The 18,136-nt window shown below is 42.0% G+C and overlaps 1 protein-coding gene and 1 long non-coding RNA gene across 3 annotated transcripts in view; one reads left to right on the forward strand and one right to left on the reverse strand.

Annotated features, from left to right (window-relative positions):
- The window catches only part of LOC307211598 (uncharacterized protein), a 158,964-nt gene that overhangs the window by 122,108 nt on the left and 18,720 nt on the right, over positions 1-18,136 (forward strand). The window lies entirely within an intron of this gene.
- On the reverse strand, positions 590-5,380 carry LOC307209785. The gene is made up of 2 exons (XR_013835772.1): positions 5,071-5,380; positions 590-872 (listed from the first exon to the last, which is right to left on the reverse strand). It is a non-coding gene; the product is annotated as an uncharacterized lncRNA (long non-coding RNA).

Consider the following 18,136-nt stretch of genomic DNA (forward strand, 5'->3'; position numbering starts at 1 on the left):
GGAAAGGAGAAAACATGAGCAAGGAAGTTGGAAATCAGCCTCTTTGGCGCAAAGCCAACTTCACAGCTCTGGTAAAGATGACTAAGATTCTACTATTGTGCTACAAGGGCAGCAAATTGGTGCTATGGTGAATTCTTTAATGCCCTGATTCCCCCTATAATGCTAGAATGCAGCATTATTTTAGTATCATAAATTCTATTAAGCAAGACTCTTGTTTAAAGTTGTGGGGGGTTAGAGGCCAACTGAAGGCATTTCTTCAAAAAGAAGTCGTGTGAAGCTGGATTGGAAGGAACTTGGCCTCAGCAACTAACCAACTTGTTTATTTCATGCAAAAGAATGGAGCAGAATGTTGATCTTGCTAGTGAGCTGTTGAACCAGTATAGCAAGGCTGCCCTGCACATTTTATACCTCACCAAGTCGAAAACAATTCTCCAGCCCTACACTGTGGTCTGCTAGGTTCTTGACAAACTTTTCTGAACCCCCAAGCAATCAACAAGCATAGCTTGTTATATTATTTCTTGGGTGGAATTCTGTAAGCGGCTGGTGAGCTCTGCTCAGCTTAGGAAGTAAGAGGTTAGGTGAAGGACTGTCAAGGTAGAAAGCAATAGATTTATTTAAGAGATGTACAGTATGTTGAAAGATCCAGGCCAGAGAGGTCTAGATAAACAAGGCTTTGCAGAATTCTGAAAGGGTGGAGGTATCCAATGTGCTGCCTTCCAGATGTTGTCCATCAGTGTGGCTAATGGAGAGGGATGATGGGAGTGGTAGTCCAGCAACATCTGGTGGATACCATGTCAGCTACCCCTGTTTTAAAATGCTTCCTTATATTCATGGATGTGTTACATTCATGCACGCATACATGTTCTCAGAACCTGGATTAAGAAGAAAAACTTTAGTCTCTTTTCGCCAAAATGGAAAGGAAACTGAAGGCAATAAATAAGGGAAATCGTTATGTACTAGTTTAAAGCGAGATTTTTTCCATTCAGCTATTTTCAGAAGCATCTGGAAAAAATCTTATTATGGATGAGGCATGCCATGATATCTACAACAAATATTTCTGCTGCACATATCCATCCACTCTCCATGCTCTGTCAAGTGCTACACACATTTAGATGCTTATAAAGCATCAAGTAAATATAAAAGTTCCCATGATTTATATAAAAACAAAAATGATAACGTGCTTTAAGTGCTCACATTTCTTTTTGTTTATTCTTATTTTCTTGTGCATGTGAATATCTGTAGATTGTCTTTGCTTTGTTGCAGTCATCTCCTGAAAAAGCACTATGAGTTGAACTAAAAAAAAGAAGTCTATTTAGAAAATTTCGCAGTCGTGGGATAGGAAGATAGTTTCCCTTACGGATCACTGATTGCTTAAAGAACAGGAAGTGCTATGTAGACATGCCTCCATCATGGGCTGAAACAGTTCCGGCTTCTCGGCCCCAATCCCTTGCCTACGAGGTCCTTAGAGGGCTTGCTGACTGGATAAACCTGGCACCATATGGACATCATGTCATTTATGTTCCTGGTACTACACTTAAATGAGAACGTTTTGTGCAAATCTTTTGTAGGCAGCTGTGACAGCCCTTTGGGACTAAAAAGTAGGGCAGGAGAACTCTACACAACAAAATAAATGTAGGAGTAAATGGAAATGGACAGTTCTTACAACGGAGCTTCCAGAAAAAGGCAACCAAAATGACCAAGGAATTGGAACACCAAAGCATTTGGAGCTTCTGCATTTAGGAACAAAAATAATGTCAGAAAAGGTGTACATGGTAAAGGTTTATAAAATTATGCATATTGTGAAAAAAGTGGGCAGAACTAGTGTTGTTCATTTATTTGCAGATTTATAAATCACTTCACAGCTACCAAAGCAATGCACAAGAAGATAAAAATAAGATAAATCATGGATTCAAAAACTAAAAGCTATAAAATCATTTCTACCATTGTAGAATTAATAGTCCAAAATATGACTTCGTGGAAAGCCTTCTTAAACAAAAGTGTCTTCAATAGTTACATATTCTTTCTCCCCACCCCAACACAACAGAATTCAAGGTCACCCAATGAAATTGACTGGCAGTAGATTCAAACACTCAAACTAAAGCACCTTATCAATATTGAGCTAATTTATGGTTTGCAGACCACTCCAGAGAATTCCTTTAGACATGATTGCTGGTTCCAGGTTCAGAAGTGTATACCTCTGAACGCCGCTTGCTGGGAAGTGGCAAGAGCAGTTGAAGGATATTGTCCTCCTGTTCTACTTGTGGGCTTACCAGCAGCATGAGATTGGCCACTGCAAGAAACTGGAGGCTGGACTAGACAGATCTTTGGCTTGATGCAGCAGACTAGCCTAACAACTCCTATCACAAGGATCACTTGGATAATTTATGTGAAGAGCCCTGGATTCTCTCAGAAAAAGAGGGAGACATTGGGTTTGGGGAACAGAAAGTTTCCTTGAGTTCCTAGGGAAGGCAAATAGGATTACACCCAATGTAGAAGTGGATGATGATGATGATGATGATGATGATGATGATGATGATGAAGATTACAATATACAAAGCTGATCAAAGATGTCTTAGCATAAGCTTGTATAATCCAGTATGTTCATATCTGCTTTTGAGGTATTATCATATCCATTAATGAGCTGCTATGTTGTAGGGCTTTGTGTGTCTATTAAAAGGCAAAGTGTTTCTGAGAGGGAAGGTGGATTGCAAGGAATCTTGCTAATGAAAATCGATAGCATAAAAATCATAATCAGCAGATGCAAATATTTATGCTGCTGAAATAATTAGGGGACTTGCCCAATCATCTCCATGTTGCTAAGCTCCTCCAAAACCACCTTGATTGATTTCTAGCTGCCGCCACCCTGGAGGCTTGTCTCTAGAAGCAGGTCATTTATAGTTATGATAATTCATTTTGGTCCTGTAGGTTTACAACTTAGCAGTATATCTTAGTGACTTCTTGGGAGGTATAAAGTTTATAATAGATCCATGTTTTGATTCTAGCCAGGATTCAAGAAGACCCTGAGTAATTGCAGTCTAGTCCATTCCAAGGTCTTATACCACTCAGAAGATCCATGCTTTCCCCAGCATTACTGTGGCACCTTTTTTTGCTTTAGATAAAACTGGATGCTAAGTTTATGCTCCCCCCCCCCATCCTATCCCTTCCCACTTCCTACCTCCTTTGTTTCGAAGCCTCATAAGTGTGAACGCTGGAATTTGGTCGGTTATTGTAGACACCCCAAGCTAGACATGAGTTGTTGTTGTTTAGTCGTTTAGTCGTGTCCGACTCTTCGTGACCCCATGGACCAGAGAACGCCAGGCACTCCTGTCCTCCACTGCCCCCCGCAGCTTGGTCAGACTCATGCTGGTAACCTCAAAAACACTATCCAACCATCTCGTCCTCTGTCGCCCCCTTCTCCTTGTGCCCTCCATCTTTCCCAACATCAGGGTCTTCTCCAGGGAGTCTTCTCTTCTCATGAGGTGGCCAAAGTACTGGAGCCTCAGCTTCACAATCTGTCCTTCCAGTGAGCACTCAGGGCTGATTTCCTTCAGAACGGAGAGGTTTGATCTTCTTGCAGTCCATGGGACTCTCAAGAGTCTCCTCCAGCACCATAATTCAAAAGCATCAATTCTTCGGCGATCAGCCTTCTTTATGGTCCAGCTCTCACTTCCATACATCACTACTGGGAAAACCATAGCTTTAACTATACGGACCTTTGTTGGCAAGGTGATGTCTCTACTTCTCAAGATGCTGTCTAGGCCTGTCATTGCCCTTCTCCCAAGAAGCAGGCGTCTTTTAATTTCGTGGCTGCTGTCACCATCTGCAGTGATCATGGAGCCCAAGAAAGTAAAATCTCTCACTGCCTCCATTTCTTCCCCTTCTATTTGCCAGGAGGTGATGGGACCAGTAGCCATGATCTTCGTTTTTTTGATGTTGAGCTTCAGACCATATTTTGCACTCTCCTCTTTCACCCTCAATAAAAGGTTCTTTAATTCCTCCTCACTTTCTGCCATCAAGGTTGTGTCATCTGCATATCTAGACATGAGATTCACTGCTTATGCTGTGTGCTCCAAGGTTGGGGCAAACAAGGAGTCAGGAGAGGATAGGTGGACTTCAAGGTTACTTGGAGACTGTCTGCTAGTAGTTTAGAAAAGCCCAGAGCAAGAGCCTAAGACCTGTGGTTTTCTTAGCAGACATGGACATAGCTCAGTGGCAGAGTGTCTGCCTTTCATGTGTAAGGTCCCAGGTTCAATCCCTGGAATGGAACAGCTTCATTCAGTGCTGACAGGGAAATCTCAAGCCTGTTTTCTCCGATTCCCCCCCACCCCATGCACAGGGACATAACATGAAGCTTTGCCCCTCTCATAAGTCTCTTAGACCCACAGACATATTGAAGCAGACATTATATTTCCCACACTGTTGAAAAAATAGATCATTTGGTGTCTGGATGCCTGTGCCTAAGGCATGGGGGAAAGGGGTTATAGAAGAGAAATGCAATAGCAGCACCTCTTTTAATCCCAAGGCTACGGCTCTTGTTCGACCTCCAAGGCTATATAACAACCCATTTATTGCTTTCATTTTGGGTTTAACACAGGCGGAGGAAAAACTACGCTTACCTGTGTACGCATGTACACAAAGTCCTCAGCCATTCTTCTGCTGTGCTCCTTCTTTACAAAAAGCCCATCTAAATACCAGAGTCACAGACGGAGAATGGAACGTAGTATGACATTCAGGAAGACACACGTTTTCCTTCTGCATGCCTTTTCCTTATACTCTGGGGGAAAGGAGGACCTTTTACTGTGGCCTCCATGCATCCCTCTCCTCTTCTCTGTTCCCTTTGCTTTTCAGAAGCCAGAGCAGCGAATTTTCCATTCTCTGGAGGACCCACCAAACGGAACGGGACAGACAAAGGCAGCGTTGCTATTAATCTTAAACTTTTATCTCCTATTAGTGTGTCAATAAGCAAACCTTTTCTTCTGCCACCCTTTGATATACTGGACGTGTGTCAGAGGAAAAACACGGGCCATCCATATCTTATCTTATATTAAGGAGAGTCGTTGAGAAACATACCTTCATTACTGCGACAGTCATGTCAAAAAGAATCGACTTATTGTCAGCGCATCTAACCTAACAATGTTAATGGACCCTTCAGGCATCTTCTCCTCCTCATTTGTTTCTTACATGCCTATCAAAGAGACAATGCAAGGTAGTTACCAAGCTCTGGGGAGTGGTGTGTGTATGTGTTAAGAGAGTCCATGACAGCTCTTTGGGCTGCTCATAATGAAGTGAGATGAGTGTGTGGGAGGAGGGAAAGGAGAAGCATTTTGACAGTACCAGAGACCCAGAATGGTACTTCAGCCATCTTGGCAGCTCTCTTTACTCCAAGGTTCTTATTGGTCCAAGTGTTTCATCTGGAGTGACACCACCATCCTTTCTTCTAATCTTCCATTGCATAGCTGTGAAGGTAAGCCATTTTTACAAATGCTCAGTTATAGACATCTTAAGTTATAGATTCCTTAAGAATGGATGTAACTATGCAGTGGTTGCTGAAAATGGTCTTCCCTTGGGTACCTTGGGTTACAGACGCTTCGGGTTACAGACTCGGCTAACCCAGAAATAGTACCTTGGGTCAAGAACTTTGCTTCAGGATGAGAACAGAAATCGCGCGGTGGCGGCGGCGTGGCAGTAGTGAAAGGCCCCATTAGCTAAAGTGGTGCTTCAGGTTAAGAACAGTTTCAGGTTAAGAATGGACCTCCAGAACGAATTAAGTTCTTAACCCGAGGTACCACTGCATGCACAAGTCTGGCTTTCCTAATTCTTCAAGTACTTAATTAGCTGCCCCTGCCACACAATACTCATCCTCACGCACATAGCTCTTCCATTCACATCACAATGTTCCCTGTTATTTCCTTGCCAAAGTACACAAAATAATGCAACCCAGCCTCAAGTAGAAATAATTTGTAGAAATACCATAAGAAGAAAAACCAAAGGTACTGCTACCACTGCTGAATTGTCTGACACATGTGAAACTGTAAAGTTTCAAGCACTTGCTTAGTGATTTGGTGATGGCAGCAGTATAAGGCCTAGCTATATATTATGTGAAGATCTGTGATGATGTTGAAATTAATAATAATAATAATAATAATAATAATAATAATAATAATAATTTATTTATACCCCACCCATCTGACTGGGTTTCCCCAGACACTCTAGGTGGCCCCCAACAGAATATAAAAACACGATAAAACATCAAACATTAAAAAGTTCCCTAAACAGGGCTGCCTTCAGATGTCTTCTAAAAGTCAGTTGTTTATTTCCTTCACATCTGATGAGAGGGCGTTCCACAGGGCGGGTATCACTATCAAGAAGGCCCTCTGCCTGGTTCCCTGTAACCTCACTTCTCTCAGTGAGGGAACTGCCAGAAGGCCCTCGACGCTTGACCTCAGTGTGTGCAACATTTTTCTATCTCTGCTGCATTTCATTGTCTCCTGCTTCCAGAGGGTGAGGGTCGCTGAATGCAATGACCTCACATTTTAGTAAATGTTACCTGGGAATCACACAAGGCAGATAAGGTTTAATGGCAGCTGTGCATTCTCTATGCATAACATCTAGCTACGCCTTAAAACTCTTTTCTGCCAGAGAAGGTGTCTTCTGGTTCCATTAGAGAGGTGTTCTTGACTATTCTTACACATTTTCAAATTCAGCTGCTCTAGCCATGCTGCATTAGTTTTTATGGAATGCACATTCTCATCCACACTGGAATGTGATTCTGACACACATCTCAATGTGTAGGCAAACCAGTGTGGTGTAGACTGAGGGCCAAAAAATCTGTAGAGCAGTTTGTGCTTTCAGAAAGCACATGGGAATTTGGTGGGTGAGGTGGGGCCAGTGGGTATTAGTATATAAGTAAGAAAACAATATGGAAAAGTTAAATGTAACAATCACATAAATATCAGAATAGCATAAATATTATCATTAACTTAATTTATTTTACTCTTCACTGTAAGGAAAAAGATTTCATATAACAGTTTCTCTTCAAATTTTGTTTACTAAGTCACAGGGGGAAATCATCCATTCATTCTACCATCACCCCATTTTTCCTCCTGTGTATATGTTTTTATCAGCCATATCACAGCTCAAAAGAGAATCACATCATTGGCATCAACTTTATTTTTGTATTATCAAAACGATCATGAAACCACGAGGAGATAATTGAAGCCACATATATATGTGCCTGAGTGTAAGCCTTTGACAAACTTGTATGGCAGACTGAACAATGAATCCCAAGTTTGGTAAAAAATAGCCACAGCAAAGTTTGTCATCTTGCAAAAATTAGTGACAACCGAGCCCTATTGGATTACTTTCAAAAGTTGTCCAAAATCTTTTCCTCAGATTTGCTCACAATTTTATCCTGCCACAGGTTCTTTGCTTATCCACAACTTACAGTCTCTAAGATGGTCATTTTCTATATCAGCCTGCCCCACCCTGGTACCCTCCAGATGTTTTAGACTACAGTTCCCAGTATTGGCTACTGCTGCTGGGACTTATAGTCCAAAATATCCAGAGGGCACAAGATTGGGGAATGATTAATTTATTAACACCTTTCTATGCAAGCCCATTAAGCCACATGACTGTTTATTATTTGGGAGTATTTTAAAAATAAAAAGTATTATTATCATAATCATTACAGATACATTCTAGAAACAAAGATAACCCAAACCCACACTGAGGAAAAAGAACTTTCCCTGGAGACCCCTGAAAATACATTATGAAAACCTGTATTCCCATACATACACCAGTACTTAGAACAGTATACATCTGTAAAACACGTTCTTATCAAGTGATCCACAAGCTAGTATGAAGCCTTCAAACTGGTCTTTGGTTTTCTGGAATATTTGTGAGTGAAACAAAGCTCACCATCCTCCAGTAAAGTGTCGTTGTGCTTTGGGAAAATTTATGCCCCATCTACTACCCCAAGTTCTCAAGGTAGTTTACAATATATTTAAAACACAACAAATTAGACAATGATCGTTTCTTATGGATATGACATACCTTCTCACATGCTGTAATCAATAAAGTTGTGGCCTTTTCCTTGCCCATTAACCTTATATACTGTGTCCATGTGTTTTTATTCCCCAAGCGGGGATCGGGTCCTCGAATCACAAGGCCTCTCCTCTTCACGGAGGGGATGGGTTGTGATTCGAGGACCCGTTCCGCCCCCTGCTTCAACTCCCTGGCTGGCGTGCCGTGCCCCTCCCTGGTTGGGCACCCAATAGGGAAGCTCGACGGGGGCGTGGCTTGCCGCTCAAATGCGGCCGCGCCAGCCATCCCAGCCATTGCACACACATTTTCTTTGAGTCACCCACCCACCACTCCCTTTTAGAGTTTAGCTTTTCTTGAGACTTTGCTATGGACCTCTGGTTGATCGCCCTGTTTGACCAGGGGGCCTGGTAGGAGTTTTTTCCAACTGGCTAAATTGGCCCGGCCTCTTGGTTTTTTTCACCTACCTCGTAGCAACCGTCACAACTTTTGTGGTATTTGGCGGTTGGAATGTGTTGTTGGTGTTTCGGGGGGCAAGGTGTGGCCATTGCCTACCCCATCAATTTTGGGTATTCCGCTAAAGGAATCCGGCGGTCGTGGATCCTGTCCGATGCCCGTGTGGTGGGGGGCCATGGCACGACCCTTGGTGACATCAGGAGAGAGCCAATAGTTGTATTAGCATCAACAGGCTCCCCCTACTGGTGGTTAACTCCTTCTCCATGGTCCAATGCCTAAGCCAATACCTTCTCACGTGCTGTAATCAATAAAGTTGTGGCCTTTTCCTTGCCCATTAACCTTATATACTGTATCCACGTGTCTTTATTCCCCAAGCGGGGATCGGGTCCTCAAATCACAATGATCGTTTCTTATGGATATGACATTCAGATGAGCAGGTTCTTCAAGCCATTGGGTTCACTCAGATTTTCAAGCTACTGATTATGTTTAATGTAATTCTTTAATGTAGGGATGGGGAGCCTCAGGCCTGAAGGCTCTTATGATGTGTGAATTGAGGTTTTTTTTAATCACTTGTTGTTTTGAAATTCACATCCATCAGCATGGGCCTTTTCATTCCCTGATTTCTATTCAAAATGCATTTTAGAGAACAAATGAAATGAAGTCATAATAATAAAAATAATGCTATACATGTGCATGGCGGAGAAAGGGTATTTTGAATATGGATTTTGTGTCAAGGTATGAGAGAGAGAGAAGGAGAGATCACCTTAGTGACCCAGGTTTAACTATAAAGCATATTTTTCAAATGAGCAAACTTCTTAAATAACGTGGAAGGGGCCCTTTTTACCCTTAATGTGCGGAAAATGATACAAGTTACTTTGCAAAGGAAAAAGTGTGCTAATGTGCCAACAGCAATTGAATTCCACTGGCCTTCTATTCATTAAACTTCCATTGCTCTGCACATAATTCATCTCAGCTCAGTTATGCTCCTCAAGGGTCTGCTACTAAAATAAAGAAGTAATCACTTCTATGTCGCCAAATAAGGTGCACTTGGTTCCAGACATCCACTTACAACTATTGACAAAGAAAAGCAGACACACGGTGCCAAAAAACAAATGAGGATTCTCTCCCCCCATCCAAACTGGCTATTGGAAGGCAAATCCAAGGTGCTGCACTTCAAAGGTTCCATTTTCTTAAGTCTTTCATGCTTACAACTCACAGGAACCTTGTATATTTAGTAAAATTCCCAGGGAGTGTTTTGCAAATTTAATAGGTTCTGACTGCTTAGGCTAAGTTGTGCTCTTGTAGTTCAGTGGAAGACCACATATAGTTTGCAAGAGAAATGTTCCAGGTATGCATGGAGAATGCTCCTATCTGAAACTCTTGAGAGCCATTGCCAATCAGTGTAGAGAATATTATCATAGATGGGCCAGTGGTTCGAATCACCATAAGCCTGTTTTCTTATACCCTTAACATTTGAAAACATTAAGCAAGCATGGACTTAGCATAGCAAAATTTCATTTTCTTCCCTGTCATGTATATTGTCTTAAAGGTAAAGGTAAAGGGACCCCTGACCATTAGGTCCAGTTGTGGCCGACTCTGGGGTTGTGGAGTGCATCTCGCTTTACTGGCCGAGGGAGCCGGCGTACAGCTTCTGGGTCATGTGGCCAGCATGACAAAGCCGCTTCTGGTGAACCAGAGCAGCACACGGAAATGCCATTTACCTTCCTGCCGGAGTGGTACCTATTTATCTACTTGCACTTTGACATGCTTTTGAACTGCTAGGTTGGCAGCAGCAGGGGCTGAGCAACGGGAGCTTACCCCGTGGCAGGGATTCAAACCGCCAACCTTCTGATTGGCAAGTCCTAAGCTCTGTGGTTTAACCCACAACGCTACCCACGTCCCATGTATATTGTCTTACTCAGCTCTAAATATGCAAAGGTGGAGGGGAAAGATAATACGGTACTTTCTTACCAAAAAGAAAAAGAGCAAGTGGTGTTGTGATCATTTGAAATGATAGGCAAGAGGTGATACAGCATGGCATTGCATCTTCTTCTTACAGCAGGGATGAGGAGCTTCAGGTGGGGCCTCCATAAAGTCCCTCCCCCACCCCAGGTCTTTCTAGACCACATCCACCATGCAGGCTACACTCTTTCCCCAGGCCACATCCCCCTCTGGCTCTGCTTTCCACCCTTCTTGAGCATTTGTCTGTCTGACATTAGTTCTTGAATCGTGACAAAATGCCTCACTTGACAGGATGGAGAATAGAGAGGGGTTTGGCTCCTGGCAAGTGGCCCTTAGCCTGAAAGGCAATGTGGCCCTCAGGCTGAAAAAAAGTTATTATTTCATAATAATAATGATGATGATGATGATGATACAGTCGTACCTTGGAAGTCAAACGGAACCTATTCTGGAAGTCCGTTTGACTTCCAAAACGTTTGAAAACCAAAGTGTGCAGAAGCCCCGTCAGACGTTTGACTTCCAAAAATAGTTCACAAACCAGAACACTCACTTTCGAGTTTGTGGCGTTCAGGAGCCAAAATGTTCGAGAACTAAGCTGTTCGAAAACCAAGGTACAACTATAATCAAAATTTAAAGGTGCTCAGCATGAAACCACCTGTCCTATTTACTTGTGATTTGGCAGGGAGGTTACCAGCATGAGTCTGACCAAGCTGCGGGGGGCAGTGGAGGACAGGAGTGCCTGGCGTTCTCTGGTCCATGGGGTCACGAAGAGTCGGACACGACTAAACGACTAAACAACATTTGTTCTAGAGGGCTTATCACACATTGAAATTTCATTCACTTCTGCCAAAAAGAAAAGATTTTTGAGATTTGTTCTGAAAATTATAAAGAGGTATAGAAATGAAATGAATAATAAAAATAAAAATCAAAGATGCTGTAGCCATTGTTTGATTTTCCAATAGGGAATGGGGGCCAGAAGGGGAGGAAGGGAGACAAAGATCATTCAGATCAAGTATCTGATAATGTTTTCTAAAGCACCAAATGGGGGTCTGAACCATATCTACTTACTACAGCTAAAGCTAAAATACGCTTACCATTTTTATGTTTCTTAATTTCAAAATTTGATTTTTGTTCACTAGTATTTCCTGTTTTGTTAATTTCATCATAATGACTGTAAAACTCATGATATTATTTATGGGGTGTAGGATGTATTTTTAAATGGAATTTGAAAAATTTAGTGATTTTAATGGAACTGGAACCAGACCAATGGCATTAAACAAGAATGACTCGCTTTGACCATATCTAGTTGACCACTGTGGGAAACAGGATGCTGAAACAGATAGCTTTGGGGGCTAATTCAGCAGGGCTTTTCTTATGTTCTTATGACCCAGAGGATCATGAATACAGGGAGGTTCACACAGAGCTTCTGTATCTGCAGAGTTCCCTTTTAATTTCCATGGAGAATTTGCTTGTATAGAGGAGCGTGCATGTAGTTCAGCTTTCTCTGCTGAAATAGGATGCAGAGTTTTGTGCACATACTGGAACTTCCACATCTGTGACACGATTCTTGTTCAGACTGGCAGTCACTTAGAAGCTCCATGACAATATCTGCATCTTAGGCAATCCTAGTTTTAGATCCTATAATTTTATCTATTGGTTTACTTAAAACTAAGTTTTGTTGAACTCCATGGGGCTTAATCCCAAAGAAGCAGGGATAGAATTGCAACCCCAATATGAATTCAGCAAAGGGGCTGAGTTCTCCTCTAAACTCCAAACATGAGAATGTTTGCATTGGGAAGTTCAGGGTCAACCTTAAAAATTTCAACTTCCCAAAGAACCAAACAAATAGAACTTTCAGTTCATTTCCCTTCAGCCCTGGTCTAGAGAAGATATGTCAGAGGAGAACCACCTTTGCAATAATATTTCCAAGACCCTTAATGGTAGCATATAACTGATATCTACCACCATTAATGGATACATTTTTTAAATGCCCCATTCATATAGAGCGGCTCAATGAAAATATTATTCCATTAATGGTTTGCAACTGCAGTAGAGCTCCAGTGGCAGAAAATTGCTCACCAGGGATATGAAATTGCGCAGACAAGCCCACATGAAAAATGCAAGCTTACTCATTAAAATTGCTGTTATTTTAATATGTGCTTGCTGCTGTCACTCAGGTATTGGCATCCCACCTCAGCCCCCCATGCCAAACCTGCAAGGGAGGCCATGCACTTTTCTTGCAGCTGAAGCTTTGGTGCTCAAGAGAATTTCTGAAGGTAGATTTATTGGAAGAGATCAAGTTACAGAATACCTCACTTTAGGCTTCCCCTTGAAATTAATGATGCTATTAGGGATACTGAGGCTCCTTAGAGCTGTCATTTTAAATTATGACCATTCTTGCTTTGACACAACACCACAAGAGCCTTTCTCTTTAAGAAGCAGTGGTATGGGAGAAAGGTGTCTGATTCAAAACCCGAGAACAGGGCAGATATTTTCTTTTCCAAAAGATTAGACTTGACTGAAGTTAATAGCAACATATGTGTTTCTGTCCTCAGAGAATTCTGCCACTTTCTGAATCTAGTTCTGTAAGGCAACAGGAAGAGGATATCAAAACACCCACAGAGTGACTAGGAATAATGGTTAATTATAGTGTCATAGAGTGAGATACCTGCTTTAAAGGAGTGTGTTAACCAATCTTCTCGCCAATGGGAAACAGGACTGAACAGTAAGACCCTGTGGGCAACATCCTCCTTTCCTCTTCCTGCCAAAATGAGGAAAGCCGTTTCCATGGAAAGCAAAACAAGACGTGGAAAATAACAGGTATACACACAGAGGTTCTTGAAAGGAATGTTCATCCACAGCGATTCAGAAAACCTTTGAAACCGCTGGTTTCTGGCAGGCCCCAACTTGTACTGTACTTATGTGGACTACTCAAAGGACAGGCAGACATGACACTGGTGGCAGTGCTAGCTAGTAGACAAATGGTTTTGCTTTGTTTCAGGGCCTGCATATGTCCCTAATATGGTTGCCCAATCATCCTCACAACGCTCCTGTGAGGTAGGTTAGGTTGCGAGACAGTGACTGGCCCACAGTGAGCTTTGTGGCTGAGTAGGAGCACCCTGATCTCCTTGGTCCAAGTCCAACACTCTAACATCTCTACATCTCACCAGCTTAATCGTAAAGGCCAAACTATATGTTATGACAGATATGCGGTGGTGGTTAGAGTATGACATCTTCCTGTTCTCCTTGATATCTCCCCTTTCTCCTTGAAACATTTAATTCTATTTTTCCAAGGCGTAATGTTGTTTCTTCCCCACCCACTCTCTCTGTGACACAGGCTGTCACTGGTGGGTGGGGAAGCAATGTTGTGTCTTCAGACATGGAAACTATTGTGGCAAGTAAGAAAAAAAGTGCAAAGAGGCACAAGATGATATCACATCATGGGTAGCTGAAATAAATTACATGTTGGAGGAGAAAAGGGAAAATGCAATGAAAGAATACTTGACATAACAATGTCATATCAAACTGAGAGATTAAAGGTTTTCCGCTGTATTTTGTTGTTCGGTCTGCCCTGGGCTCCACCCTTTCTGAATTCTAGCTTAGCTCTGAGAACTTAGTTTTAGCTTCAGTTCATTTGCATCTCTTCCCACTATGCATGAACACCACAGTTTCAATCGTTCCAACCTCCCCTGCTCCATGGCAGGTGGGAATCAGCAGCTTTTGACTCTTATGAAGACAGTCACTGGGCAGATCAGCCATTTTATTGCCAGACAGAAGTAAGAAAACACAGAGACAGGGGGAAGAAGATAGTCCAGATAACCTCTCCCTACTGGTTGCTGTACCCACCCAGATTCAGGGTAGTTGCTTGCTTGGTTGTCTCTGACCTCTCTCTGGCTTCCACAACTCCTCCTTATAAGCCATTGGAAGGAGTTTGAAAGCTTGCAGCATCTCGCCAGTCCCATCTGTCACCCATCTGAGCTGATTGCTGGTCAGGCTACTGTAGAGTAAGGAGTTGGTCTTGTGGCTCCTTCTTCCCATTTCTCACAATGAACTAACCTCTGAATTATGAAAAGGAAGCTGTGGGAAATTCAGATGTGAAGAAGTCCACCTATATATTATGGTGAGAAGGGAAAAGCTCAATGGGAGTCTGTGATAGCATGCTGTTTGCCTTTTAGCCTTCAACTTTGATGCAAGCTTCCATTTTCCATGCCTAAGAAAAATAATTTGTCCGAAACCCAGCAAAATGGTTAATTTCTTTTAAAATATTCTGAGGGTCAACACCCATATCTTCAGAATTGTTCTTTGCGCGCGCACACACACACACACACAAAATACACACACGGTGAGTCCTTTAAAAGAGGTCCCATGGATACAGAGTACACATGTTCCATGGGGCCTCTTTTAAAATACTCACGCTGTATATAACAGGCAGTGTAATCACTACATACCGTATTTACTCAAATCTAATGCGCCATCAAATCTAATGCACACCCTAATTTTCGCGATGTAATTTGGCCAAAAAAAGGCGTGCATTACATTAGAGTAAATATATAACCTATATATTATATGCCACAAATGCAGATAAACATTTAAAGATACATGCACATGAATAGTTGTATGGTCTTTATTGTCTTCTGGTTGCAGGAATAAGTTTTTTTTAAAAGAAAGCAATTAATCACTTGAAATCATTTCCAACATATTATTATTATTAGCATTACTACTACTACTACCCCCACGATGGGGTGAGCTCCCGTTGCTCGGTCCCTGCTCCTGCCAACCTAGCAGTTCGAAAGCACGTCAAAGTGCAAGTAGATAAATAGGTACCACTCCGACGGGAAGGTAAATGGTGTTTCCGTGCGCTGCTCTGGTTTGCCAGAAGTGGCTTAGTCATGCTGGCCACTTGACCCGGAAGTTGTACGCCGGCTCCCTTGGCCAATAAAGCGAGATGAGTGCCGCAACCCCAGAGTCGTCCGCGACTGGACCTAATGTTCAGGGGTCCCTTTACCCTTTACCTTTACTACTACTACTACTATTATCACTGCTGCTGCTGCTGCTGCTGCTACTTTATTTGGTTATATCACACCTTTTTCATTGATAGTAACTCAAAAACTCTTTCTGAAATAAGAGAAGCAGCTCTTCATAGTGAAAACTGATTACTTTCTTGCTGTCTTTCTCCCCCTCTTTCAGGATATCCATTTCACAAAAATAACTATTAAAAGAGAAAAGGAAAAAAGTAAGCAAATGGTAGAAAACCTCTTCTTAGTGTTCCCAGTTGTGACCTACAAAAGTCCCATCTCTAATCTCTTGCAGGAGAAACTCATAGCTTTTTGTGATGTTTAGGGATTTACAGAGTTGGAGGCAGTGAAAGCATTTATTGCTCTAATGGCAGTACAAAAATTGTCTGTACTTTGAGAAGTTGTATGGCAAAATTGCTCCAAACAACTAATGCCCTGTCCCTCTGCACAATGAGCAATTAAAATGAAGTAAGCTGTAAAACTTGGGCAATGCATTTTAAAATAACTGTTTCATTTCCAAAATTGTTAAACTAACACGTATGAAATATATATTGGGTTGTATCCAGCAGCATCACTCAGCTGATGGTAAGGCTTTTGTTGGCAGAATGGGGAGGGAAGCAAGTTTTGGCAATTTCCCCTCCCCTCAGCACCCTCATGCCCCTGAATCTGCTCTTTTGGGGGATCCTTTTTTTGGGAATCGTCCAAATTTAGAGAGGTGCAAAGGGAAGGGGAAATTGGTGAAAATTGCTTCTCTCCCCAGTCTGCCACTGGAACCCTTACCATGTGCTGAGCAGCACTGGTGGACGTTCAACGCTTTTCTCCTTCAACAGTTGCTTTAATAAATAGCCAGGAGCCAAGTCTCATTACAACTAAGGATTAGGGATGGGAAAATCATTTTCCATTTACGCACATCGTGTTCTCATGTTTTCAGTCTAAAGTTCTGTTCTCCACATTTCCACATCAGTTTGAAATATTTCTTTTAAAAGTCCTCGTAAAATACACCAGCATTTTAGTACGTCTAGCACTAATATACAGGTACACAGGATGGTATGCAGTCTTCCTTAAGATGCACATTTTTGCAAAGCAATTTCTCCTAATAGAATTTATTTTTTTGTTACGTAGGTGTCACAAACACCTGGATTTTTATGCACACTTTCCCCTGGTTACATGTATTTTTGTACACATTACTTGGCTGAAGAACTGCATCCACATTCCTTGAAGTGTGAATTTCAAAGTATGGAGGTGCTCCATTCTCAGAATGGCTCAAACTAGGTAGGTTCATCTTTAAATGTGGACTGAATCAGATTTCTCCCTCATTCCTACTGAGGATGCAATCCACAAAAGCCCTCTTGGAGGTTTTTTTAAGAACTCTTTTTGGATATTCTGTTAGGTGGAATAACCTAAAATCCAGCATGTAAAATGTGGTAAATTTCCCCTTTCAAGAGGGATGGAGCCACCATTTACCTACTAGTCCTCAAGGGAAAGTAGAAGATCCATTTATCTTGATGATCCCTTACCTTTTTTTTACTCCACAGGCTGTATGCGCCTGTGCAGCAGCGCTGTGTGTGGCCCAAGGGCTTTATACTGCCCACAACTGAGGTGCAGTAAATTGGCCCATTTCTTAGAACAGAGTTAACATTCTGTAGCTTTTTGTGAGCATGTGTGCATGTTACATATAACACTTTAAATATAACAGGATCTTGGTAATAAAAGGGAGCTTCCTTAATGGTTTTTATGATGAGTATACATTATCTGTTCAAGCTTAAGAAAGCAGGTGCAGGATGGCATTTCTAATTCTGTTAAGTAACAAAATCAATGCTTCATGGGCTCTGTTGGTGCCTATGGCTGCAATCCTACACCCACTTATCTAGGAGTAAGCTCCACTGCACTCAGTGGGACTTATTTCTAAGTAGACACATATAGGATTGCACTGTCCATTACTAGGTGTGTGTTTTTTTAAAAGAGACAGGCTATGTAGAGTCTTTAGCTATATGAATAATTGAGGCCTCTTTTGAAATACAGCTTGCTTAATAAGGTTTTGTTTTATTTATTTTATTTTTATTTTCTGAAATCACAATGCTATTTCCACCCCATCACTTAAACACATACCATGATTTGCTGCTTTCTCTTGGTCAAGGGCTGATTCTGTAGCTCTGGAAAGTTCCCAAACATATTAAGCTTCTTTATTGAAAGCAAATGGAGAAAGTGGGGGGGGGGGGAGAGAGAGAGAAGGAGGGAGCATCTCTTGCTGAGCAGAAGCTGCATAATTGGATTAAAATCTCTCTGTGTGTACAGTATGGGGATCTGAGGACCCCTGCTGCCCTTTTGATTCCTTTGGAGATGGCAGGCAGAATGCAAGAGCATCGCTGATGGAAACGGGAGCCAGAGGTATGCAGCACAATGTGATTTGCCATCCAAAGCCTGAGGATTTACCCAATCGCGGCTTCCCTGGAGGAATAAGCAAGCGCCTTTCAGCAGCTGTGGAAGGGTGACCAGCAGTGCTCATTAGAAGCTGGTCTCTTCTGGTGCTGAATGCAAATTAAGGAGCCATGTTTGTGGTTCATTAGCAGTCAAGTGGTTTGTCCAAAATACATCTTGTAGTTTTAGGGGTGTGGGGAAGAGAAGATCCACGGCCTAAGATTCCTTATGCATTTCAAATCACTTGC

This window comes from Podarcis cretensis (assembly GCF_951804945.1).
Source record: "Podarcis cretensis genome assembly, chromosome: 2".
NCBI lineage: Eukaryota > Metazoa > Chordata > Lepidosauria > Squamata > Lacertidae > Podarcis > Podarcis cretensis.